Genomic DNA, 25,669 nt, shown 5'->3' with positions numbered 1-25,669 from the left:
TATATCCAAGAAAATTTAAACAGAATTCAAATCTACTTTGAATTTTATTTTTTTTATTTTGAATTTTGATTAAGAATGTTTTCTGCAGAAAGAACAATGCTCAGTTTCTCTGCTTTAGTAAACTGTATAATAAAATATGAAACTCACTAAGGAAAAGCAAAGCAGGAAACTTAATATGTCACTTTTAGTCACATATTCTTTATCTGAAAGTAAACAACATCAATTCCAAGTATATTCCAAACTTTTAAGAGAAGTGGGTGGGTGAAGGAATAAGAGAGTATAAAAAATGACACTGCTTCTATGATGTGGGTTTATATCTTAATTTTTCATTCTTAAAGCAAATGGGACAACTGAGACTTTCATCTGGTTTGCCAGAATGGCTCTCATGAGTACTAACATTCTTAGGTAAACATTTTCATAAACTTTTTCCTCATTTCTTCCAAGAGTCTTAAATAACATTAAAAACTATATAACATGATGCAGCTGCTTCAGAAAAAACAGTTTGGTAGTTTATCAAAATGTTAAACACAGAGCCGCCATACAACCTAGCAATTCCATCTTAGGTATACACCAAGGAGAACTGAAAACATGTACACACAAAAACTTGCACACAGATGTTCAAAGCAGCATCATTCCACTCAGTCAAAGAGTGGAAACAAACCAAACATCCACCAACTGATGAACAGATAAACCAAATGTGGTATGTCTTTACAATGGAATTATTCAGCCCAGAATAGCTACAAAGTACTGACATGGATGAAGCACATGTTGGAATCAAGATTGCCGGGAGAAATATCGATAACCTCGGATATGCAGATGACACCACCCTCATGGCAGAAAGCAAAGAAGAACTAAAGAGCCTCTTGATGAAAGTGAAAGAGAAAACTGAAAAAGTTGGCTTAAAACTCAACATTCAAAAAACTAAGATCAAGGCACCTGGTCCCACCCTTCAAAGCAAATAGATGGGGAAACGATGGAAACAGTGACAGACTTTATTTTGGGGGGCTCTAAAATCACTACACATGGTGACTGCAGCCATGAAATTAAAAGACGCTTGTTCCTTGGAAGAAAAGTTATGACCAACCTAGACAGCATATTAAAAAGCAGAGACATTACTTTATCAGCAAAGATCCATCTAGTCAAAGCTATGGTTTTTCTAATAGTCATGTCTGGATGTGAGAGTTGGACCATAAAGAAAGCTGAGCACTGAAGAACTGATGTTTTTGAACTGTGGTGTTGGAGAAGACTTTTGAGAGTCCCTTGGACTGCAAGGAGATCAAACCAGTCAATCCTAAAGGAAATCAGTCCTGAATATTCATTGGAAGGATTAATGTTGAAGCTCCAATACTATGGTCATCTGATGTGAAAAACTGACTCCCTGGAAAAGACCCTGATGCTGGGAAAGGTTGAAGGCAAGAGGAGAAGGGGACAACAGAGGATAAGATGGTAGGATGATATCACTGACTCGATGGATATGCGTTTGAACAAGCTCCAGGAGTTGGTGATGGACAGGAAAGCCTGGCATGCTGCAGTCCATGGGGTCGCAGAGTCAGATATGACTGAGCACCTGAACTGAACTGAACTGATATGCCACATTACAAGTAAACTCTGAAAATATACTATGTGAAAAAGGAACCAGACACATAAGGCAATATATCATCTGACTTTTATATGAATTGAGCAGAAAAGGCAAATCCACAGAGATAAAAGCAGAGGTATGGTTGCCAGGGGCTAGGAGAAGGGAGAAAATTTAAGGGGGTTTCCCTTGAGGGTGATGAGAAACTTCTGGAACCAGACAATGGTGATAGCTGCATGACAATGGAAGTACTCAAAGCCACTGAAACTTTTACGTTCTGTGAATTATATTTTAATAAATGAAAGAAATCCTACAAAACAGAACACAGATGTTAACATCTTATCAGAGAGAGTTACCTCCCAAAACAAACAGTGATCTTTTAGTATCCCTTTAAAAACCTTATTGTTAAGGACATTAGGAACATTTTCAAAAGTAAACCTTTTTCTACAATGCTCAGTAACATCCTTAATCCTTCCTATTTGTCAGGAGTTCACATAAAATTCTTATCATCAGCTTTGCAATGCTTAATCTGCCATGGTAGAAATCGATTTTATATGATATCTAAACAATTCAAGTGAATTTTAAAATGGGAAGAATGTTTTATTAAATTTGGCTTACCAATATCATATGTTGAATTTTAGTAAAGGAGAGGAACATGTTTATTTCTAATGAAGAAGATCAGCAAAAGATGAAAAACTTTACATAGCAAATTTTACCTGGTCTCCTTGAGTTCTCATGAACCTGTCTCTGCCATTCATTTTTTAAAATTTTGATATTCAAAAAAGAAAACATCAAAAAAGGCCATGCCAAATGCAATGTTGATGTTGTTTAGTCACTCAGTCGTGTCCAACTCTTTGTGACCCCGTGGACTGCAGCCTGCCAGGCGTCTCTGTCCATGGGGATTCTCCAGGCAATACTGGAGTGGGTTGTCATGTCCTCCTCCAGGGGATCTTCCCAACCCAGAGAATGAACCCAGGTCTCCCGCACTGCAGATGGATTCTTTATAGTCTGAGCCACCAGGGAAGCTAGTACAATAATAACCCCATTAACTGATTCTACTTCAATTATAACAGAAAATACCACTTCTGCTGAACCTAATTTGTTGATGTTGTTTAGTTGCTAAGTTGTGTATGACTCTTGTGACTTCATGAACTACAGCCTGCCAGGATCCTCTCTCCATGGGATTTTCCAGGCAAGAATACTGCAGTGGGTTGCCATTTCCTTCTCCAGGGGATCTTCCCAACCCAGGGATCAAACTCAAATCTCCTGCTTGGCAGGTGGACTCTTTACCACTGAGCCACAAGGGAAGCCCCAAACCTGATCTAGGCAAGGCCAAATTCAGTTGCTGACATAATAATTTTTCCAGTGTCCATTTACAGTCTTCCAGTTTGCTCTTAATGGGGCTTGAATAGAGTAGACTCTAGATTTACATGAATTAATTATGTAAATTAGCAGACTAAATGACAGTTTCAACTTAAAGAAATAATATCTATCTGGGGCTTATGCAAACCAGGCAATGAACTAGAGGCTTTATATATTCTGCTCATTTCAGCTTCATAATACCTTATAGAGAAGCTAAATCACTTCCCTAAAGTCCCAACACTAAAGACAAGATTCAAACCAAAGTCTAACAACAATACAATCATTTTTTGCTAAAACATTTCAAGTATGGGCTACAAAGGAATATAATTTCAGTTTAATAAACATTCATTTTTTTTCAAGAGTGTAAACACCCTTGAATACAACTAAATGTTTAGGTAATGAGAAACAAAAAGAGTGCTTGAAAAGAACATTATTGAAGAAAGAAGTGAGGTATCTGGGGAACACGCCATATGCAGGGCTGGCTATATTAATGCATGAGCACTTAACTATTACAACAATCCTGGGAAGTTAATATTCTTTTTTTTTTTTTTTTAACTTAAGAGGAAATGGAAGTTTAGAAGGTACAAGAGGGTTCAAGGTTACAGAAATTGCAAGGTATACAGCTGGGATTAGAAATCAAACTCAATCGGGCCATAAATATTTACTGTTTACTATGTACCAGGGCTATTACGAGGCACTTAGAATAAAATATTAGAGATCCCCTACAAACAGCTCAAGGGCTTCCCAGGCAGCTTAATGGTAAAGACTCCTCCTGCAAAGAAGGAGCCACAGGAGACATGGGTTCAATCCCTGCGTTAGGAAGATTCCCCTGGAGAAGGAAATGGCAACCCACTCCAGTATTCTTACTGGGATAATCCCATGGATAGAGGAGCCTGGCAGGCTATAGTCCATGGGGTCATAAAGAGTCAAACACAACTGAGCACACACATATGGCTCAACCCAAACCCATCTTCTTTTCGCCCAGGCAGTAAATCATTGTGAAATTGAAAACTCCCTATAGATTTTTCTTGTAATAACTTTGTTTTAAATGATTATTCATGCTTTGGTTACATATGTTAAGTACTTCCCCTAAAGCATAAAGTTGATTGCCATTAAAAACTGAATAATCCTCCAGTAGTAAATGTGAAAACATAAGCAATTCCGTCCTCCTGCATGATTTTGAGCATATTGCTAGATAGAGAACAGCCCTTTGGAAAATATACTTTCTATGTTCTGACGGATGATTTAAACCATTAAGCATTTTACAAAGCTTTTGAAGTCTGTCAGATTTTAAATGACAACAGTGAAATTTCAAAAAGAACTGGAGAAGTCAGCACCAAAGCTAGTTTAACATTAATAATAAGTGATCTAATAAATAGGTCTATGTTTGCCCAGCCAGGTTTTGCGTATTATGTCAGTTGGAAAGCCGGAAGGAAACTGGTTTTAACTCCCATACAACCTATATCATGACAACATCACTTTATCAGAAATGTAGCTGATATCAGCATAAACACTGAGACAGTTTAAATTTAAAACTGATTTTTCTTTCCCAACTATTTTCATAATCATTCATGGTAAAGAACTGAGATGACTCAAGGAAAAAAAAGGGTAATTAACATTTACTGAGACCCTTCTTGTCAGATATTACATGATTTTTTCATTTAGTTCTCACAGCCACCTTGTAAGATATCAACCTTTTAGAGAAAGAAACAGAAGCTTTGAGAGATAAAGTACCTTTTCTAAGGTCACCTAGCTAACAAAAAAGCAGAGCCAAGGTTCAGACTCTGATGTCCATTATTATAATGCTCCATGGCACTACCTGTCAGTTTAATTTATTTAACTATGATAATATAATATTAGAACAGAGAAAGGAGAGTATAATAATGATTTTGATTATGAACCGTTTTAGTACCTCAAAAGTACTATAGAGTGGTGTTGACCTTTTAAAAATTCCTAGGTCACTGCAAAAGAGAATATACAAATACCTTCAAGGGGGTCCAGTGGTTAAGACTACACTTCCAGTGCAGTGAGCACAGGTTTGATCCCCAGCTGGGGAACTAGGATCCCACATGCCATGAGACATGGCCAAAAAGTTTAAAAAAAAAAACAAAACCCTTCCATTTAAAATAGGCTTTCAAGTAGGGAAAAAAGCAGCAAACAAGTTTGAGAAATGCTGGACTTCACTGGTAACAAAAAGTACGACAGTACCTGGAGCCTGCAATATCTGGGTTTGAATCCCAACTCTTCACTTCCTAGCCTAGCTATGGGATTTTGAGCGTGTCATTTCACCACTCTGGATGTCAGTCTTCTCATCTGTTAAAAAAGGAAAAAAAAAAAAGGAAATAATTGCAGAAGACAGACTTGCTATAAAGATTAGAACGATTAATACATCTGGGCTTCTTAGAACCTTAAAATAGTAAGTGCTTGATACAGGTTAAATTATTAGTAATAAAATAATTTCCCTGAGTCTCTATTAAGCTGACAAAAGTTGATGTTCATTATAAATCACCAAAGAGTCAAAGGATATTTATAGAATGCAGTTTCCCAAACTTATATGATAGAACCCACTTTTTTTTTTTAAATATGAGAAAGCTAATATGTTTTTATTGATAACAGAAAAGCAGACTTCAGGGACAAGAAAATTACCAAGGATAAAAAGGAATATTATGTAACAATAGAATTTTAATATATGAAGAAAGCATTGTTGTCATTGTTCAGTTGTTCAGTCATGTCTGATACTTTGCAATCCCATGGACTGCAGCATGCCAGGCTTCCCTGTCCTTCCCTATCTCCTGACTTTGCACAAACTCATATCCATTGAGTTGATGCCGCCATCCAACCATCTCATCCTCTGTTGTCGACTTTTCCTCCGGCCATCAATCAATCCTAGTATCAGGATCATTTCCAATGAGTTGGCTCTTTGCATCAGCTGGCTAAAATACTGGAACTTCAGCTTTTCTTTTTTTTTTATAAATAGTTATTTGTTTATTTATTTATTTTTCATTTATTTTTATTAGTTGGAGGCTAATTACAATATTGTAGTGGTTTTTGCCATACATTGACATGAATCAGCCATGAATTTACATGTGTTCCCCATCCTGAACACCCCTCCCACCTCCCTCCCCATCCCATCCCTCTGGGTCTTCCCAGTGCACCAGCCCCGAGCACTTGTCTCAGGCATCCAACCTGGACTGGTGATCTATTTCACACTTGACAATATACATGTTTCGATGCTGTTCTCTCAGATCATCCCACCCTTGCCTTCTCCCATAGAGTCCCAAAGTCTGTTCTATACATCTGTGTCTCTTTTTCTGTCTTGCATATAGGGTTATTGTTACCATCTTTCTAAATTCCATATATATGTGTTAGTATACTGTATTGGTCTTTATCTTTCTGGCTTACTTCACTCTGTATAATGGGCTCCAGTTTTATCCATCTCATTAGAACTGATTCAAATGTATTCTTTTTAATGGCTGAGTAATATTCCATTGTGTATATATGTACCACAGCTTTCTTATCCATTCACCTGCTGATGGGCATCTAGGTTGCGTCCATGTCCTGGCTATTATTAACAGTGCTGCCATGAACATTGGGGTGCACGTGTCTCTTTCAGATCTGGTTTCCTCGGTGTGTATGCCCAGGAATGGGATTGCTTGGTCATACGGCAGTTCTATTTCCAGTTTTTTAAGGAATCTCCACACTGTTCTCCATAGTGGCTGTACTAGTTTGCATTTTACAGACCATCCTTCAAAAAGACTGGTAAATGTTTTTTAAAATTAAAACAAAACAAACAAACAAAAAATACCTTGAAAAACAATAAAGAATTCCATCACTAACATTAAATCTGTTTAAAAAAATAGCAAGGTTAATGCTTCCCAGGTGAACACAAGGAGGTGCTGGAACGGTGGTGTGTCGGAAGAGCACCTTGGAAGCTCCACACTCCTGCCTCCATACCTTGCTCTATACATCGCTTCCATCTGGATGTTCCTATGTTGTATCTTTAATTTATTGCTGTTGTTGTTTAGATGCTCAGTCGTGTCTGACTCTTTGTGAACCCATGGACTGCAACCAGCCAGGCTCCTCTGGCCATGGGATTACCCAGGCAAGAATAATGGAGTGGGTTGTCATTTCCTTTTCCAGGGGATCTTCCTGACCCAGTGAGCAAACCTGCATCTCTTGCAAGTCTCCTGCACTGCAGGCAAAATCTTTACCACTAAGCCACCAGGCCAGTAATATCTTTACAGATTGTAGCAGTCCATGGGGTAGCAAAAAGAGTTAAGACATGACTCAGCAACTAAACAACAGTCATTGCCAGAAGTGCTAATTATGCTATGAAGTAAAGTCGCTCAGTCGTGTCCAACTCTTTGTGACCCCACGGACTGTGGCCTACCAGGCTTCTCCCATGGGATTTTCCAGGCAAGAGTACTGGAGTAGGTTGCCATTTCCTTCTCCAGAGCACCTTCCCCACCCAGGGATTGAACCCAGGTCTCCCGCATTGTAGGCAGACGCTTTACCGTCTGAGCCACCAAGGAAGTCATTATGCTATGTTTCCATTTAAAATTTTTTCTAAACAGTATGTGTCAGGATATTCAGAAATGCTTACACCCTTTGATTAAACAAACTAATTCTCAAAAATCTACACTGTGGCAATAAATGAGAATACAAGATAAAATCTTATATGAATACACATATTACAACATTGCTTAATATTATGGAAAATTAGAAATACTAAAAATGCCTAGGAATTCCCTGGCAGTCCAGTAGTTATGATTCCACTCTCAGTGGGAGGGTGTGGTTTCCATCCCTGGTTGGGGAACTAAGATTCTGCAAGTTATGTGGCACGGCCATAAATAAACAAACGAAAGTCTAATTTTAGGGGAAGAATTAAACAAAGAATGGTATATTAGTTGCATTATACAGTCATTACAAATTCTATTTTAAAGATGATGAATAATGCTATGTGGAAAAGCAAGTTACTAGTTTACTTTTGAAGTATAAGCATAATTTTATAAAAGCCAACAAAACACCAAGTAATCAACATTTAAGACAAAAATTAAATCTAAAAATACAGCCAAATATCAACTATGGTTGATCTGAGCCATAAGGTGAACTTTCTTCCTACTTCTCTATATTTTCCAAGTTTTCTTTACTGAGTATGTCAATTTTGCTTAAGTCTAATTTGATACCACTTGCCTTTGAGCTAAAGTTCTACTAAATGACAAAAGAAACAATGAGAAGCAAACTGGCTTAGTGGGCAAAGATGGGAAAAGTGTGAAATGTGATTTCTTTCAAAGGTTATTTATTATTTTGTGAGAGGCAGAGATGGTCACACATACGAAAAAGTCATGTTTTCTTGCTAGCAAAGCTGTTCTTGTTTTGTACAGTGAAATCCCACACGTCAATATTTCTTTTGTGTGTGTGTGTGTGTGTGTGTGTGTGTGTGTGTGTGTGTGTGTATGCTCAGTTGTGTCCAACTCTTTGTCAACCTGGTAAGCTCCTCAGTATTTCTTCAGTTCAGTTCAGTTCAGTCACTCAGTCACGTCTGACTCTTTGCGACCCCATGAAATGTAGCACACAAGGCCCCCGGCCCATCACCAACTCCTGCAGCTTGCTCAAACTCATGTCCATCGAGTCACTGATGTCATCCTACCATCTTATCCTCTATTGTCCCCTTCTCCTCCACCTTCAATCTTTCCCAGCATCAGGGTCTTTTCCAGGGAGTCAGTTCTTTGCATCAGGTGGCCAAAGTATTGGAGCTTCAGCTTCAGCATCAATCCCTCCAATGAATATTCAGGACTGATTTCCTTTAGGATTGACTGGCTTGATCTCCTGAAAGTCCAAGAGACTCTCAAGAGTCTTCTCCGACACCACAGTTCAAAAGCATCAATTTTTCAGTGTTCAGCTTGCTTTATGGTCCAACTCTCACATCCATACATGACTACTGGAAAAACCATAGCTTTGACTAGATGGATCTTTGTCGATCAAGGAATGTCTCTGCTTTTTAATATGCTGTCTAGGTTGGTCATAGCTTTTCTTTCAAGGAGCAAGCATCTTTTAATTTCATGGCTGCAGTCACCATCTACAGTGGTTTTGGAATCCAAGAAAATAAAATCAGTCACTGTTTCTTGTTCTACAGAAACATGATGAATCATGATTCGAAGTATTCTGCGACCTGAGAAAATCTGAAAACATACCTTAAATATGCCAAAGATTAATGTAGTATATATAACCTTTGGTTTTAAGGCATTTTGGGAGAGGTAAAACTCTTAAGAGTATTATTTTGCAACTTTATGAATTGATACATTTTCAAAATTCCAAAAATAGACACTTAAGGAATTTCCTGGTGGTCCAATGGTTAGGACTTGGTGCTTTCACTGTTGCGGCCGAGTTCAATCCCTGCTCAGGGGAACCAAGATCCCACAAGTCACAGAGTGCAGCCAAAAAAAAAGACAGACATTTAATATGTAGCATTTTAGGTTAAATTTATAACTTAAATATGGATTAACTATTGCTACAATGTTACTAAATTCACATGCCTCAAAAGAAATCAAGAACTAAACATATTGCTATTTGTGACCTCATTTTGTGATTCAGAAACTTTTACACTCCCCAATCCGGTGCCCACTGTGCAAAGGTCTGAAGGCCTAATGATTTCTCATTTCTTTGAACTTAGGCTTATCTCTACCCATATACAAACCCCTCAGAGACAAGTTTGTCAAGATCAAAAACATCAAGTGAATACCAATCGATTCCACCCCTGCCTTCCTCCTTTCCCAAGGCTAAGCCTTGCCACAAAAGAAAACAGTGCCATGCTAGGGTTCTTTATGACATTCTGAGCAAAGGCCACAGACAGCTTAACACTGCCAAGTAGACCTGAAAATAATGAAGTCATCGAGCTTTGTGCATAACCCAGAATTTCAATTTGTCAGCATCAAGGCATTTTCCCAGAAAATTAATAAAAATTTTGAGATTAGCTAAGACCACCATGTTCTTACAATCATCTGAAATGTAAGCCCCTTCAATTAATCCCTCTTTCCTGCTACACTCTGATCTCATTCCTACTCTGTACTCTCTCCCTCTTTGACCATCATACACCTCCCATAGCTATACTTCTTAATAACCCTTTCCACTGTTTCACTGCAAACAAATACCCTAAACCCCAACCAACTTAAATTGGTTGCCAGCAGTCTTGTTCTCAAAACTAATCTGGGTGCAAGCTAATCTCTCCCCACTCAGCCAACGTGAAGCATGGCAGTTATGCCTTGTTCACCATCACAGTTCTTTACCCTCAGATAAAAGGACATCTTCTGAGGGTTAGGTCATCTGTTAGTCTCTCTCTTCTTGTCATTGCCTGTCCTCCTGGTCACTCTTCCACAATCACTAACGGCTTTGAAACATGGTTCACTATCTTTCCACCCCTTGCTCTGCCACCGTTCTAAGCAACTCACTTCCTGTTTAGCTGACTCCTATAAAATTTTAGCTCTACAGTTTCCTTATCTCCTCCAACTCCAGGAATATTTACCATCTCTCCACTTCAGAAACCCATAGCCAGATCTCACCTTCAGTCATACCAGCAAGTGCTTCTCCTATTTAATCTTAAATTCCAATATCCACGTCTCAACCACTACTACAGAAGCTACTTTCTGGTTTCATTTGTTTCCTACTCTACCTATCCTCAGTGGCCCAGAACTTCAAATGCTCATACTACTGAAATCTCTTGCATCTTTTGTCTGCTACGCTGGGCTGTAAAACTCAAACTAAAATCAATCCAATTGCTCAACTTGTCCACTCGAACCCTCAGGCTGGTGAGGCCTGAGAGATGGGGTGGAAGGGAGGGGGAATCATCTGACAACTAAATATACCAGAGCCATGGATAATTATTACAATTCTTCTAAGTAATAATCCAATTCAGTTAGCCCCCTCAATTCTCTCAATGGCCTTCTCGAAGTTCTCCCTTTCTGCATTTCCCTCGTGGTCCAGGAGTTAAGAATCCACCTTGCAATCCAAGAGACACTGGTTCGACCTCTGGTCTGGGAACTAAGATCCCAAAAGCCTTGGGGCAACTAAGCCTGTATACCATAACCAGTGAGCCTGTGCTCTGATTAACTGGAGAGAAGCCTGCACACCATAACTAGAAAAACCCTCATGTCAGGACTCAGACACACCACAGACAAATAAATAATTAAACATTAAAAAATAAAAGAAATTCTCCCTTTTCCCTCCAACTCTCTCCTACAATCATCATCCCCTATAATCTCAGCTAATGAGGTGATCCCCCCCCACTTCATGAAAAATTAACCAAGTGTATTGATGCTCCAAATTCCTCACTCTTCTCCATCTGCACCATCCTTTCTTCCTTTATCCCTACTGTGGTAGAAACAATATTCCTATTGCCACTCAAACCGAGTATCCTCACTCTATTCTCTCCATGCATAAGGACAATGTTCAATCCATCTCACATACTTCTTTCTTCCTGTGTCATTAACCTCTCCCTTCCTTCTGATTCTCTCCGTTTAACACATAAATATGCTGAACTTTCTCTGGATAGAACATGTCCTCTACCTATGATCTTATATCTCTATAAACTTTTTGAAAAGAATATATGTACTTACTGCTTCCACTCTCTCACAACCACTCACTCCAGCTTTCAGCAACCTGGCATTTATCTCTACCATAAAGATTTCACTGAAACTGTTCCACAGAGGATGATCAATCAGCTACTTGTTGCTCTGTCCTTATTGCAGTCAAACTATTTTCTACACTTGTCATTGCTGACCGCTCTTTTCCTAAAACTTCTCGGTCTTCATTTAATGACATCTACTGAAAACCTACTTTATGATAAGAATTGGGTATAAAATGATGAACATGACAATCTTAGCCCTCAAGAAACTTAAAGTCGAGCTGGGGAAGCTTCTATGTAATTCATATTCTTTCTTCAACCTCTCATATCATCCCTTCCTTTCTCTATTCAGCCCATAGATGCTTACACTTCCCCATGACTCCCCTCTATGCTCATCTCTCATCCATCCCAGGATTACTATGTTACCTACGTGCTAATGATGACAAAATTCACATCTCTAGCTGAGAATTCTGTCCTGAGTTCTAGAACCAGGATTTCATTGGTTTTATTCTCTATGAAAAGATATTGGTACTTGTGTATTTCACTATCTTGATAACATCCTTTGATAACCAAAGTTTTCAATTTTGATGAAATCCAACTTATCTATTTTTTCTTTGACTACTTGTGCTTTTCGTGTCCTATGTAAGGAACCTCTGCCTAATCTAAGATCATAAATATCTGCACCTACATTTTTTCTAAGATTTTTTTTTATAGTTTCAGCTCTTTTAATTAGTTTTTTAATCCACTGAAACCATTACTTTTGAAAGCTAAGAATTTCAGTGGCAGTACCTGAGGTTTAAGAGTAAAGAGTTTTTTTTAATTCTAAAACCATGGCTTTAAACATCACACCCCAAGGCAAGAAAACAGCTGGCAGACGTTATATGTAAGTGAAGTGAAATGAAAGTTGTCCAACTCTTTGCGACCCCATGGACTATACAGTCCATGGAATTCTCCAGGCCAGAATACTAGAGTGGGTAGCCTTTCCCTTCTCCAGGGGATCTTCCCAACCCAGGGGTCAAACCCAGGTCTCCTGCATTGCAGGCAGATTCTTTATAAGCTGAGCCACAAAGAAAGCTCAGGAGTATGGAATGGGTAGCCTATCCCTTCTCCAGTGGATCTTCCTGACCCAGGAATCAAACCAGGGTCTCCTGCATTGCAGATGGATTCTTTACCAACTAAGCTATCAGGGAAGCCTTTATACTTTAAACTACAGCATAAAGAAAGTGGCAGGTGGTGACAAAAATGCAATTCTCCCAGAACAATTGAGAGGACATAAAAACCTAGGGGAGGAGTGCAGAGAGAAAGAGGAACTGGGAGATAGCTTAGATACAAGTTCAAAATTTCTATCTCCTGTCCCAACCAGGACTAAGGCTGGGGTGAGGAAGATCTCCAGTATGTTTGTGAGGAAGGATCTGAAATATAAGATAATTATGTTTCCCTTTTCCAAGTTATGGTCCAGGGAACTACAAGCTTTTTAGCAGAACTTTACAGCTAACACTAATTCAATGTAGTAGGGAAGCAACAGCCAATAACACGCCCAGACCACACTCCTGAAAAGCTGCGTCAGAGCCCCAAGCATGCCAGCGTAACGTGGAAACCACTAAGGAGTTGCTTTGGGCCAGTGGACCCAAAAAAGCCTGCGATTAAGACCCAGCATACACAGACTTGCTGACCCAGACCAAAGGCCATGGACCTCAGCCTCAGATGCAGAGAAGGAGACAGTGCCATTCAAGACTAAGTCAGCATAAGGGACAATCTCACAGTGGCCAAGGGCACAGAATGGCACAAAGATGAGAGGCCCCACCTCTATGGCAGAAAATACTACATGGCTTCTCTGTCAATACTTCTCACCCCAGAAAAAAAAAGGGGGGGGGTCTGTATGAGAAAACTGAACACTTATCCGAAGGACTGATTATTTACCTGAACATCTGAGTTAACCTGGAATTAACTAAGTTAAACCAGAAGGTACTGGCAAGATTGTTTTCTATTATGTAGTAGAATAAGAAGTCCCAGAAATAAGGTAATTTTAGTTATAGAGAAAAAATGAAAATTACATGTTTGCACATTCAAATTTGTAGTTTACAAAATTTATGTCCACTATACTTTTAATTAAGTTTCTCACTGAACGAAAAGTAAAAAGGTAAAGCCCTTGCTGACATGACCTACCTCTCCAAAACCACAGCATGCTGTTCTACAGGTGGACAACCAAAATCACACTGGTTCCCAAGATGTGTCAGGGTCTTTCCTCTCTCGGGCTTCCCAAGGATGCCAGTGGTAAAGAACCTACCTGCCAGTGCAGGAGACATGAGAGATGCCAGTTTGATCCCTAAGTTGGGAAGATCCCTTGGAGTGGGAAATGGCAATCCGCTCCAGTATTCTTGCCTGGAGAACTCCATGGACAAAGAAGCCTGGCAGGGTAGAGTCTGCAAAGAGTCGGACATGACTGGATTTGTGCACAGACACACACAAACACAGACACACACACTCTTCCTCTCCCCTGGTTTTTCCACATGGTGTTTCCTTCACTTAAGCCCACAGCTCTCTATACAGGTTGCTCCAACTCAGCCTTTAATTTCAATGTGAATGTTTCATCCTTGAAGAGGACTCTCTGGCCACCCTATCTGAAGCTGCATGGTACCCTATGACTTCCTCTCCAGCACTCTTTGCAATCTAATCTCCAAAGTTCTTCCTTGTCTGTCTTGTTCACCCCAGGGTCTGGTCAATAACAGGTGCTCAATAACCAGTTCTACATAAGTGAATGAACAAAGCAAAATGTGAGAGTCAAAATAAACTTTAAAATCTTCTAATAAATCTGAGTATTAAGGAGTTAAAAAAATTAAAAGTAGGACTTCCCTGGTGGCGTGGTAGATCAGGATCTGTCTGCCAATGCAGGGGACATGGGTTTGGTCCCTGGTCCAGGAAGATTCCATATGCCTTAGAGCAACCAAGCCTGTGCTCTAGACCCTGAGAGGCGCAACTACTGAAGCTTGTGTACCTAGAGCTCATGCTCCACAAGAGAAGAAGCCACCACAATGAGAAGCCCGTGTACCCCAAGGGAGAGTAGCCCCCGATCAACGTAACTAGAGAAAGCACATCCAAAGCAATGAAGATCCAGCATAGCCAAAAATAAATAAATAAAGCTTAAAAAAAGAAAAAAAGATTGCACTGGCTATTCAAGAGTCATCAAAAAAAATAGTTAAAAAGTAGACAACCACCACATTTTAATTTGGATATCAAAGTCATATAAATGACCATAAATAAGTTCCTATTTCTATTTTAAGAACAATGCAATTGCAGAGTTTTACAAAGATGGTATGTAAATCCATAGGATGCCTTCTCCAGGAGAAAGCGACTAAATCAGAAATACAAAACAGAAACAAATCTAACAAAGAATCAAGACAAGTTTCTTTTAAATTAAAATAAATAAAGTCCATAAGAATAAAATTTAGCCTATAAAAACTTTGAAGAACAGAGTCTGTTTGAATATAATGGAAGGTGCTTCATCCTCTTTTATGGTTCAGTGAAAATGTAATAGAATATCAGTTCTTTCCACATGAATTTATAACTCTAATGTAACTTTAAGAATACAAAAGTATCTTATATGTGTCTGTGTGTGTTTAAGTTAATCATGATAAATAGCAGACATACTAAAATATGTAAGTAACAACATAAGTTCCAGTTCTCCAAAGTGATGAGCAAGATTCAAGCCAATTCATCCTATGAAAACAACTAAAAACACCAGGCAAATATATAAAAAGCAAATTCTTAAAAGTCATTAAGCCATAATAAGAGAGTAAGGAATACCCGGTTAAAATTCTAAGAGAGAACCAGGAACCTAGAATAAATTAGCATTAGAGCTGCTTTTGATTTTGAGGGCATTTGACCCTGAGGAAAAATAAAAATTTTTGTTTGATGGTGCCGTAGGTTGTGAGGAACATAATTCAATGCACAGGACCCACATAAATGACAAGTCTAATAAGAGTATTCCCGATATAACCGATAACGCCAAAGGGCAACACTCTTATGGTAATAGTCACCTGAAAGTGAACCAGTCCCTGAAGTCCGGTAACCAAGTTTTGCATGGTCTCACGGTCCTGGGAATTACAAACCTTGGATTAAGGTGGCACTTTGCCTAATCCCAGGTGCCTATAGAATAAAGCATAAAAAAGTAAAAAGTTGCATATAAAGAATAGATAAGATACACAGTAGATAAAGTGAGAGATGATAAAACAGTATTTAAAGGGGTTAACAGTTGAAAATATCCTAGAACCTATGACAGATCCCCATCTCTAGAATCAAAAATTACAAAGAACAAACATAGAACAGAGTAAATCAGTAAAGTTGATGAATGGGTTCTTTGAATAGACACACCATCCAGTGAGCTGTCCCGCTTGATCTCTTCCCAATTCTTCTGTTTCTCTCCCTCCTCCCACAACACATAAACTCACACTCCAACCACAGTGAACTACGACATAGCTATGTAATTCATGGGATTCCCTCAGCAGTAAAGAAGATGCCTGCAGGAGATGAGGGTTTGATCCCTGAGTTGGGAAGATCCCTTGGAGAAGACAATGGCAACCCACTCCAGTATTCTTGCCTGGGCTATCCCATGGACAAGAGGAATCTGGTGGGTTACAGTTCAAGGGGTCGCAAAAGAGTCGCAAACAACTTAACGACTAAACAACAATTTCATACAATTTTGATCAGGATTTTTTTGTTCTGAAAAAGAAAACACTTGGACCACATTTAAAAAGTGGGACAAAAATATTACAAAGATACACATAAATGAGAAATGAAATTAAAATTAGAAAGTCTTCTTTCTGACCAAATCACATCACAGGTTTCTGGCTAGCATTTAGATTGGCCATGGCTAGCCAAAAGGCAAGTGCTCTCCAAAGGTACCCTCCCAAAAGGCAATCAATCACCTGTAGCCTGAGGAACAAGGGATTAAGGTCACATGACTACCTGAAAGCAGGTCCTGCTGTGAGGATATAGCAGTGACCTTAAGATCAATAGTATAGCCACAGGTGCCACTCTCACATTCATACATGATTACTGGAAAAACCACAGCTTTGCCTATATGGACCTTTGTCAACAAAGGGATGTCTCTGCTTTCTAATACACTGTCTAGGTTTGTCATAGCTTTTCTTCCAAGGAGAAAGTGTTTTTATCTCAAGGCTGTGGTCACCGTTCCATTGCCACAGGTTGCCAGGAGGAATATCAATAACTTCAGATATGCAGATGACAACACCCTTATGACAGAAAGCAAAGAAGAACTAAAGAGCATCTTGATGAAAGTGAAAGAGGAGAGTGAAAAAGTTGGCTTAAAACTCAGCATTCAAAAAACTAAGGTCATGGCATCCAGTCCCATCACTTCATGCAAATAGATGGGGAAACAATGGAAACAGTGACAGACTTTTTTGGGCTCCAAAATCAATGCAGATGGCGACTGCAGCCATGAAATTAAAGACACTTGCTCCCTGGAAGAAAAGCTATGACCAACCTAGACAGCATATTAAAAAGCAGACACATTACTTTGCCAACAAAGGTCCATCTAGTCAAAGCTATGGTTTTTCCAATAGTCATGAAAGCTGAGCACCGAAGAATTGATGCTTTTGAACTGTGGTGTTGGAGAAGACTCTTGAGAGTCCCTTAGACTGCAAGGAGATCCAACCAGTCCATCCTAAAGGAAATCAGTCCTGAATATTCATTGGAAGGACTGCTGCTGAAGCTGAAACTTCAACACTTTGGCCAATCGATGTGAAGAACCAGCTCCTTGGAAAAGACCCTGATGCTGGGAAAGACTGAAGACAGGAGGAGAAGGGGACACAGAGGATGAGATGGTTGGATGGCATCACCAACCCAATGAATGTGAGTTTGAGTAAGCCCTGGGAGTTGGTGATGGACAGGGAAGCCTGGCATGCTGCAGTCCATGGGGTCTCAAAGAGTCGGACATGACTGACTGAACTGAACTGAACTGAACTGATTGGCCATGAAGTGATGGGACTGGATGGCGTGATCTTAGTTTTTTCAGTGTTGAGTTTAAGCCAGCTTTTTCACTCTCCTCTTTCACTTTCATCAAGTGGCTCTTTAGTTCCTCTTCACTTTCTCCCATTAGAGTGGTGTCATCTGCATATCTGAAGTTGTTGATATTTCTCCCAGCAATCTTGATTCCAGCTTATGATTCATCCAGCCCAGCATTTCACATGATGTACTCTGCATATAAGTTAAATAAGCAGGTTAACAATATACAGCCTTGATGTACTCATTTCCTGATTTGGAACCAGTCTGTTGTTCCATGTAAGGTTCTAACTGTCGCTTCTTGATCTGCACACAGGTTTCTCAAGAGGCAGGTCAGGTGGTCTGGTATTCCCATCTCTTTAAGAATTTTCCAGTTTGTTGTGATCCACACAGTCAAAGGCTTCAGTGTAGTCAATGAAACAGAAGTTGATGTTTTTCTGGAAGTCCCTTGCTTTTTCTATGATCCAATGGATGCTGGCAATTTGATCTGCCTTTTCTAAATCCACTGTACATCTGGAAATTCTCAGTTCACATACTGTTGAAGCCTAGCTTGAAGGATTTTGAGCATTACCTTCCTAACATGTGAAACGATACAATTGTACAGTAGTTTGAACATTCTTTGGCATTGCCTTTCTTTGGGATTGGAATGAAAACTGACCATTTCCAGTCCTGTGGCCATTACTGAGTTTTCCAAATTTTCTCGAATTTCCAAATTTCCAAAGTGCAGCACTTTTAACAACACCATCTTTTCGGATTTGAAATAGCTCAATTGGAATTTCATCACCTCCACTTGCTTTATTTGTAGTAATGCTTTCTAAGACCCACTTGACTTCACACTCCAAGATGTCTGGCTCTAGATGAGTGACCACACCATCATGGTTATCTGTGTCATTAAGACCTTTTTTATACAGTTCTTCTGTGTATTCTTGCCACCTCTTTTTAATCTCTTCTGCATCTGTTAGGTCCTTACCAATTCTGCTCTTTATTGTGCCCATCTTTGCATGAAATGTTCTGTTAGTATCTCTAATGTCCTTGAAGAGATCTCTAGTTTTTCCCATTCTATTATTTTCCTCCATTTCTTTGCATTGTTCACTTAAGAAGGCTTGCTTTCTTATCTCTCCTTGCTATTCTTTGGAACTCTGCATTCAAATGGGTATATCTTTCCTTTTCTCCTTTGCCTTTTGCTTCTCTTCTTTTCTCAGCTATTTGTAAGGCCTCCTCAGACAACCACTTTGCCTTCTTGCATTTCTTTTTCTTGGGGATGGTTTTAATCACCACCTCCTGTACAGTGTTAGGAATCTCTATCCATAGTTCTTCAGGTACTCTGTCTATCAGATCTAATCCCTTGAATCTATTTGTCATCTCCATTGTATAATCATAAGGGATTTGATTTAGGTCATACCTAAATGGTCTAGTGGTTTTCCCTACTTTCTTCAATTTAAGTCTGAATTTTGCAATAGGGAGCTCATGATCTGAGTCACAGTCAGCTCCCAGTCTTGTTTTTGCTGACTGTATAGAGCTTCTCCATCTTCAACTGCAAAGAATATAATCAATCTGATTTCGGTATTGACCATCTGCTAATGTCCATGTATATAGTTGTCTCTTGCGTCATTTGAGGAAGGTGCTATGACCAGTGTGTTCTCTTGGCAAAACTCTGTTGGCCTTTGCCCTGCTTCATTCTTTTCTCCAAGGCCAAAATTGCCTCTTACTCCAGGTATCTCTTGACTTCCTACTTTTGCATTTCAATACCCTATGATGAAAAGGACATCGTTTTTTGGTGTTAGTCCCAGAAGGTCTTGTAGGTCTTCAGAGAACCATTCAACTTCAGCTTAATTGGCATTAGGGGTTGGAGTATAGACTTGGAATACTGGGACGCTCCATGGTTTGCCCTGAAAATGAACTGAGATCATTCTATCATTTTTTTTTTTCATTCTATCATTTTTAAGATTGCACCCAAGTACTGCATTTCGAGGGCTTCCCTGGTGGCTCAGATGGTAAAAATCTGCCTGCAATGCAGGAGACTCAGGTTCAATCCCTGGGTCAGGAAGATCCCCTGCAGAATGTAACAGCTACTCACTCCTGTATCCCTGACTAAAGAATTCCATGGACAGAGGTGCCTGGCAGGCTCCTGGGGTCACAAAACGTCAGACACGGTTGACTGATTAACAATTTCACTTTCACAGCATTTCAAAGAATGGATGCTTTCAAACTGTGGTGCTAGACAAGACTCTTGAATGTCCCTTAGATTACAAGGAGATCAAATCAGTCAATCCTAAAGAAAATCTACCCCAAATATTCATTGGAAGGACTGATGCTGAAGCTGAAGCTCCATTAGTTTGGCCACATGATACAAAGAGCCAACTCACTGGAAAAGACCCTGATTTCAGGAAAGACTGAGGGCATGAGGAGAAGGCAACAATGGAAGATTAGAGAGTTGGACAGCATCATCAACTCAATGGACATGAGTTTGAGCAAACTCCAGGAGACAGTAAGGGACAGGGAAGCCTGGCATGCTGCAGCAGTCCACAGGGTCGCAAAGAGTCAGACATAACTGAGCACCTGAACAAAAACAGCTACAGGTAATTTGGCAAAAAACATGTTGGTTAACATAATTCAAATGAAATGACAATCAAAAATAAACATACTGACATTAATTCCTTACTTTCAATAAATGTATCATGGCTATGTAAGATGTGGGTAGTAGGGAAAGATGGTATTATGGACTTACCTATAGTTTTTTGTTATTCTCATTTGTACACTTTTTCAGTTTTCTCTAAGAAAATGTTAAAATAAATTAAAACCATAAGAGGCAAGGATTTGGAACTTCTCAGGGCTTGGGGTTTTTTTTTTTAGCTTTTTCCACTTAAACTTTTTCTAAGTAATTTAGGGAGCCAATAAATAAAGTCAATTGCAATTGCTTCCTGAAGGTAGTTTAGTTCACTTTTCTGGTGTTTGTATTGCATTTTTTAAAAAAGGCTTAAAAAATGAAATTACAGAAGATATTCAAGGTCTATAATTCATTAGAATAGACTCATAAAAATATACCAGATTATTATTCAAAATAAATCCATTTTATACCTGACCTAGAAAAAACACACGAAGGTAAGGATAAATATTTGCTTTAACTTGAACCTTTCGCCACAAATGTCCTACATTCTTGAAGTCCAGATATGTGTTCTTTGTGTATTAGCAGCTTTTCACTGACACTTCATTTTTTCTTTTTTTAAATAGCTGACTGGAATTTTCATTGTAGATGGCTGGCAGATATCAACTGCTAGAATCTAAGATGTAATCCCCTTTGTGTTTCTTTGATTTACATGACTCTACAAGAATGCAATCATAAAGATTCTACGTTTGATTAAGACACTGTGGAGGACAAAACTACTTGAAGGACACCTTTACATATTGACCCTACTCTCAGGCTGTGTTTCTGACCATATGTTACAGTAACAATGACTATGATGAGGCTGTCATTTCCACTCTTGAAACAAAGATAAGAAGAACTTCCAATTTCAACATAAAGGTCACACTGGTTATTTTCATTTAAGCCACTTGCCTATGTGTTACTCCAAGGACACTAAGTTGCTGACAGCAACTTCATCTGAAAATGTGTTGAAATCATTTGAGCATTTGATATTTCATTATAATTCTCAAGATTTTTCCCACAAGTTGAGGATGAGTTTCTGTTCTAGCAACAGAGTAAACACCACAGCATGGAGTTACTGCTGCACAAGCTGTCAGTGGTGAAAAGCTTTCCAAAAAAAGGAGACATAGTCTTAAAACTATCATCATTATATAAGATGTCGAAGGGAACTAGACTCTGCAAATTTCTCAATACAGTGAACACAAAACACAGTGACAATAGTTCCAAAGGGTACTAGAATCTGCAGATTTCTCCATGGAGAGAACACGAAACCATAAGCATCACAGTTCCCAGTGTTAAGAATGTTTCGCCCATCTTAAACTGTACTTGTATTCTAAAAAAATTTATTATTACAATAAGATAACACAGAGTATTAGTTACTTTCAATGGTACATATGGCAAAAACTGTTGGCTACCAATTTAACAATTTTTCCTTCCACAACTTTCTCCCTTGCTGGCAGAGCCTGCCTATACCAAAGAAGCTAAAAGTGCCAGAAAGTTCTCTTTCTAGCCTCTGTTACGGCAAGCGCATGAATTAATAATCCTATCTACTGGGGTCTCAGAGAACTGAAGCTGGCTGGCAGGCCTTTGGAAAAGGCTTTCTTCACCAATAAAGAGATATGTAGGACTTCCCTGGTGGTACATTGGATAAGAATCCATCTGCCAATGCAGGGGACACAGGTTTGATCCCTGGTCTGGAAAGATTCCACATGCCATAGGAAAACTATGCCTGTGAGCCATGACTATATTGAACCTGTGCTCCAGAGCCTGCGTGCTGCAACCACTGAAGCCAGCATGCTGTAGAGGCCTGCAGGCTGCAACTACTGAGCCCATGCCAAAACCACTAAAGCCTGCACGTCTAGAGCCTGTGCTCTGCGATAAGAGAAGCCACCGCAATGGAAAGCCCACCCACTTATAAGAGTAGTCCCAGCCTGCCGCAACTAGAGAAACCCCTCACAAAACAATGAAGATCCAGTGCAGCTTAAAAAAAAAAAAAAAAGAGGTGTACAGGAGGAAACTGCTGCCCTACGTAATACTCGGTTGCATCTGCATGTGACCCCTAGAACTACTGTAGCGATCTCACAACCCTAAGGAAAGATATCACCACGTTGCTAAAAATAACACCAAGAAATCACTGGGTAATTAAGCCCTGTACCAACAATGAATATCCTTGCATCCAGACTTCTTGTGCTCAGTTGCTCAGTCGTGTAGGACTCTCTGCAGTCCCACAGACAGCCAGGCAGGTACCTGTCCACAGAATTTTCCAGGCAAGAATACTGGAGCAGGTTGCCATTTCCTACTCCAGGGTATCTCCCCAACCTAGGGATCCAACCTGCACTTCTTAATGTCTCCTGCACTAGCAAGTGGATTCTTTACCACTAGCGCCTCCTTCTTGTCCAATAAGTTATTAGTTTATAGCTTTAGTTTAAGCCACCTTTATTTGGGTATTGTCACTTGCAGGCCAATACATCTGTTCACTGCATGCTATCAAGATCAGGCATTTGTGTGTGTGTGTTAGTTGCTCAGTCGTGTCCTACTCTTTGCAACCCCATGGACTCCCCTGTCCATAGGATTCTCAAGGCAAGAATACTAGAATGGGTTGCCATTTCCTTCTCCAGGGGAGCTTCCCAACCCAGGGCTCAAACCTGGGTCTCCTGCATTGCAGGCAGATTCTTCACCGTCTGAGCCACCAGGGAAGCAAGTATCTGTTCACTGCATGCTATCGAGATCGGGCATTTAGACTACTACTACTTAGCTGACTCCAGTCATTACTGTTACTCAAAAACTGGGTAGGCCTCTTGGTACGTGTCTAGCCAATATGATAGGGATAGAACAGAATAGTTATACAGGTAGTTTACAAGTCCCAGTAGGGAACTATAGAGAAGGAAACCTCAAGAAAGCTACTGGAACATTGTTCAATGAAGCAGGCTTGCTTAACCATAAAACTATAAACAAACCCACAAGATATGCCCCAGGTCATTAGATGGAAGAAAAATGTCACCACCCTTCTAGAGTCAGACACTTTCCTGCCAAATATGAAGGAGGAGCTAGTGATGTATGCCTTACATCTGTATCCATGTCTACTTGAAGAAGGCGGTCTTCCCCTCCCACTTTTTTTCATTATAAAATGGGTAGCCCACTCAATCCTTAGGGCAGAGTTCCCTTGCCTGACCACCTGCATCTCTTATAAGCATCCTATATTAACAGATCTGCTTCTTGCCTATCACTGTGTCTCTCACTGAACTCCTACACTGAGACACAAAGAGGCTGAGTCTCAGGAAGTCCAGACATACGGTGAGTGATTCTAATTAAAAGATTGTGGGTTAGAGTCCCAAACCAGGTTTTGACTGCATTCCAGTCCTGGCCTCATGGGTTCAGGTCTCAAACTAGGTTTTGGCTGGGTTCAAGTCTCAGCACATGGGTTCAAGCCCCAACGTGAGGTAAATGATTTCAAATAGGCACAACCAAGCCAAAGATCTGGAGACGGAAGAATGTATTATTTGCAGCAAGTAAGGAGGACACCAGGGATCTTTCCCAAAGCAGTCTTTTCCCAAACAGCAAAAGTGGAGAGGTTTTGTTTTGCTCTAATTTATTTGTGTGAAAGTCACTCAGTCATGTCCAACTCTTTGTGACCCCAAGGACTATACAGTCCATGGAATTCTCCAGGCCAGAATACTGGAGTGGGTGGCCTTTCCCTTCTCCAGGGGATCTTCTAAATTCAGGCATCAAACCCAGGTCTCCCACATTACAGGCAAATTCTTTACCAGCTGAGCCACAAGGGAAATAAATAAATTATTTATTTGGCTGCACCAGGTCTTAGGTGAGGTATGCTGATCTTTAGATGCGTTGTGAGAACTCTTAGTTGTGGCATCTATCTCCATGACCAGGGATCAAACCCAGGTCCCCTGCATTGGCAGCATGGAGTCTTATCCACTGGACCACCAGGGAAGTTCAAAAAGTGGGGAAGTTTTAAGCTATGGGTATATGCATATTCGTGAATGGGCGTGAGTAGAGGAGAATTTGGCATAACACTGGGACAAGGAATTTCAGGGTGGTCCAGTGGCTAAAACCCCTGGTTCAATCCTGGTCTGCAAGGGTATAGGTTCAATCCCTGGTCGGGTGAACTAAGATCCCACAAGCTGAGCAGTGTGGCCAAAACAACAACAAATTGGAGGAAATTGGGGCAAAGATCAACAGAGTCCAAGCTTTGGTTGATTAAGGTCAGGAGGGTCAGCATCATTCCATCCTCTACCTGGGCGGGAGCCTTAGTTCCTGCAGAACTCAAAGATATGTACATCTCGTGTGGAGGAACTAGGACTTTGCTTTATCACTGCACTGTTGTTTGAGTCTTTCCTCTGTCCTGTATTCCCTCTCTTTCCTTAATGTCATAATCACTACCAGACTCTTTCATGGGCAAGCACTGTAGCCAGACATAGATCACAAAATGGCTTCTCTTATGTCAAGAAAGTGGTTCCTGGTTCTTCTCCAGAGACTGCTTAACTTATCTGTTTACATTATCAGTGTCTCAGTTACCTTACTCCCTACTGCTTCATTCATTTTTCTTTTCTGCCTTTAACTAAGGAGCAAACTCACTATAATATACATACATTCATGGAGTCACAAAGAGTCGGACACAACCGAGCAAATAACACTTTCACATGCTTCAAAATAAAGTCTATGTTTCCCCTGTAACTCTTCATCACGGTCAATGGGAAGGTAATTTTTGCTCTTCCGGTGTATTTTTCAGTTATGACTGCTTTTAATAGCATCAGAGAGATGTTACAATTTTTAGCTTACACTTTCTTACTACTGAAAACAATTTCATATTGAAACCAAACTGATCTAAAATTTCTAGAAAGAAAATGCTAAAGACAGAATAAACATTTGCATTTACACGTCATCTACATAGATAAATAAGTGGACCTGAATGGTGAGGCACCTTGAATAATAAATAATTGAATATACTATCTTTTTTACCTATAAAGAAAACAAAACAAAAAAAAAAAACAAGGTCAATTTAAAAAAAGAGACAGAGACATGATGAATTACGTACATGTGAGTTCAAAATCTTAGCTTACAGTTAATTTTTGAGATACCTCTTAAAAATTGTTTCTTGCATGCTATGCTAAAAGGGATAAAGATACTACTATTATATTTCATGTTTACTCATAACAGGGAAAGAATCCTTAAGCAAGACATGATAAAACGTTTGCTGAATATTGTTCAGTGACGCAGTAAAATGAAAACTTAGCCGAACTAGCCAAACATATAACTGACATTTCATTTATTAAGGGAGAAAAAGGTTTTTAGAAAGAAAAAGACTATAAATCCTGAAAATTTCAGGTCCTTCTCTTTGATATACTTTCTTTTACTATTTTTCTGCTTATTACACAAACACACTAGGGGAGAAAAAAATTACTCTTTTCTGAATATTACTCAGAAGCAT

General features: G+C 39.6%; 1 protein-coding gene across 8 annotated transcripts in view; it reads right to left on the bottom strand.

Moving 5' to 3' along the window:
* Positions 1-25,669, bottom strand: part of SHLD2 (shieldin complex subunit 2) — a 108,851-nt gene that overhangs the window by 71,148 nt on the left and 12,034 nt on the right. For 7 of the 8 annotated variants that reach the window (XM_065922743.1, XM_065922746.1, XM_065922749.1 and 4 more), the window contains one exon: positions 5,147-5,251. The exons of the other annotated variant lie outside the window; for it this stretch is intronic. The gene's annotated coding sequence lies outside the window, so the exon portion shown is untranslated. The remainder of the gene's footprint in view (positions 1-5,146; positions 5,252-25,669) is intronic. 8 annotated transcript variants of the gene reach the window in all.

This window comes from Muntiacus reevesi, chromosome 2 (genome assembly GCF_963930625.1).
Source record: "Muntiacus reevesi chromosome 2, mMunRee1.1, whole genome shotgun sequence".
Classification (NCBI taxonomy): domain Eukaryota; kingdom Metazoa; phylum Chordata; class Mammalia; order Artiodactyla; family Cervidae; genus Muntiacus; species Muntiacus reevesi.
This window is presented reverse-complemented; position numbering and strand designations above follow the sequence as displayed.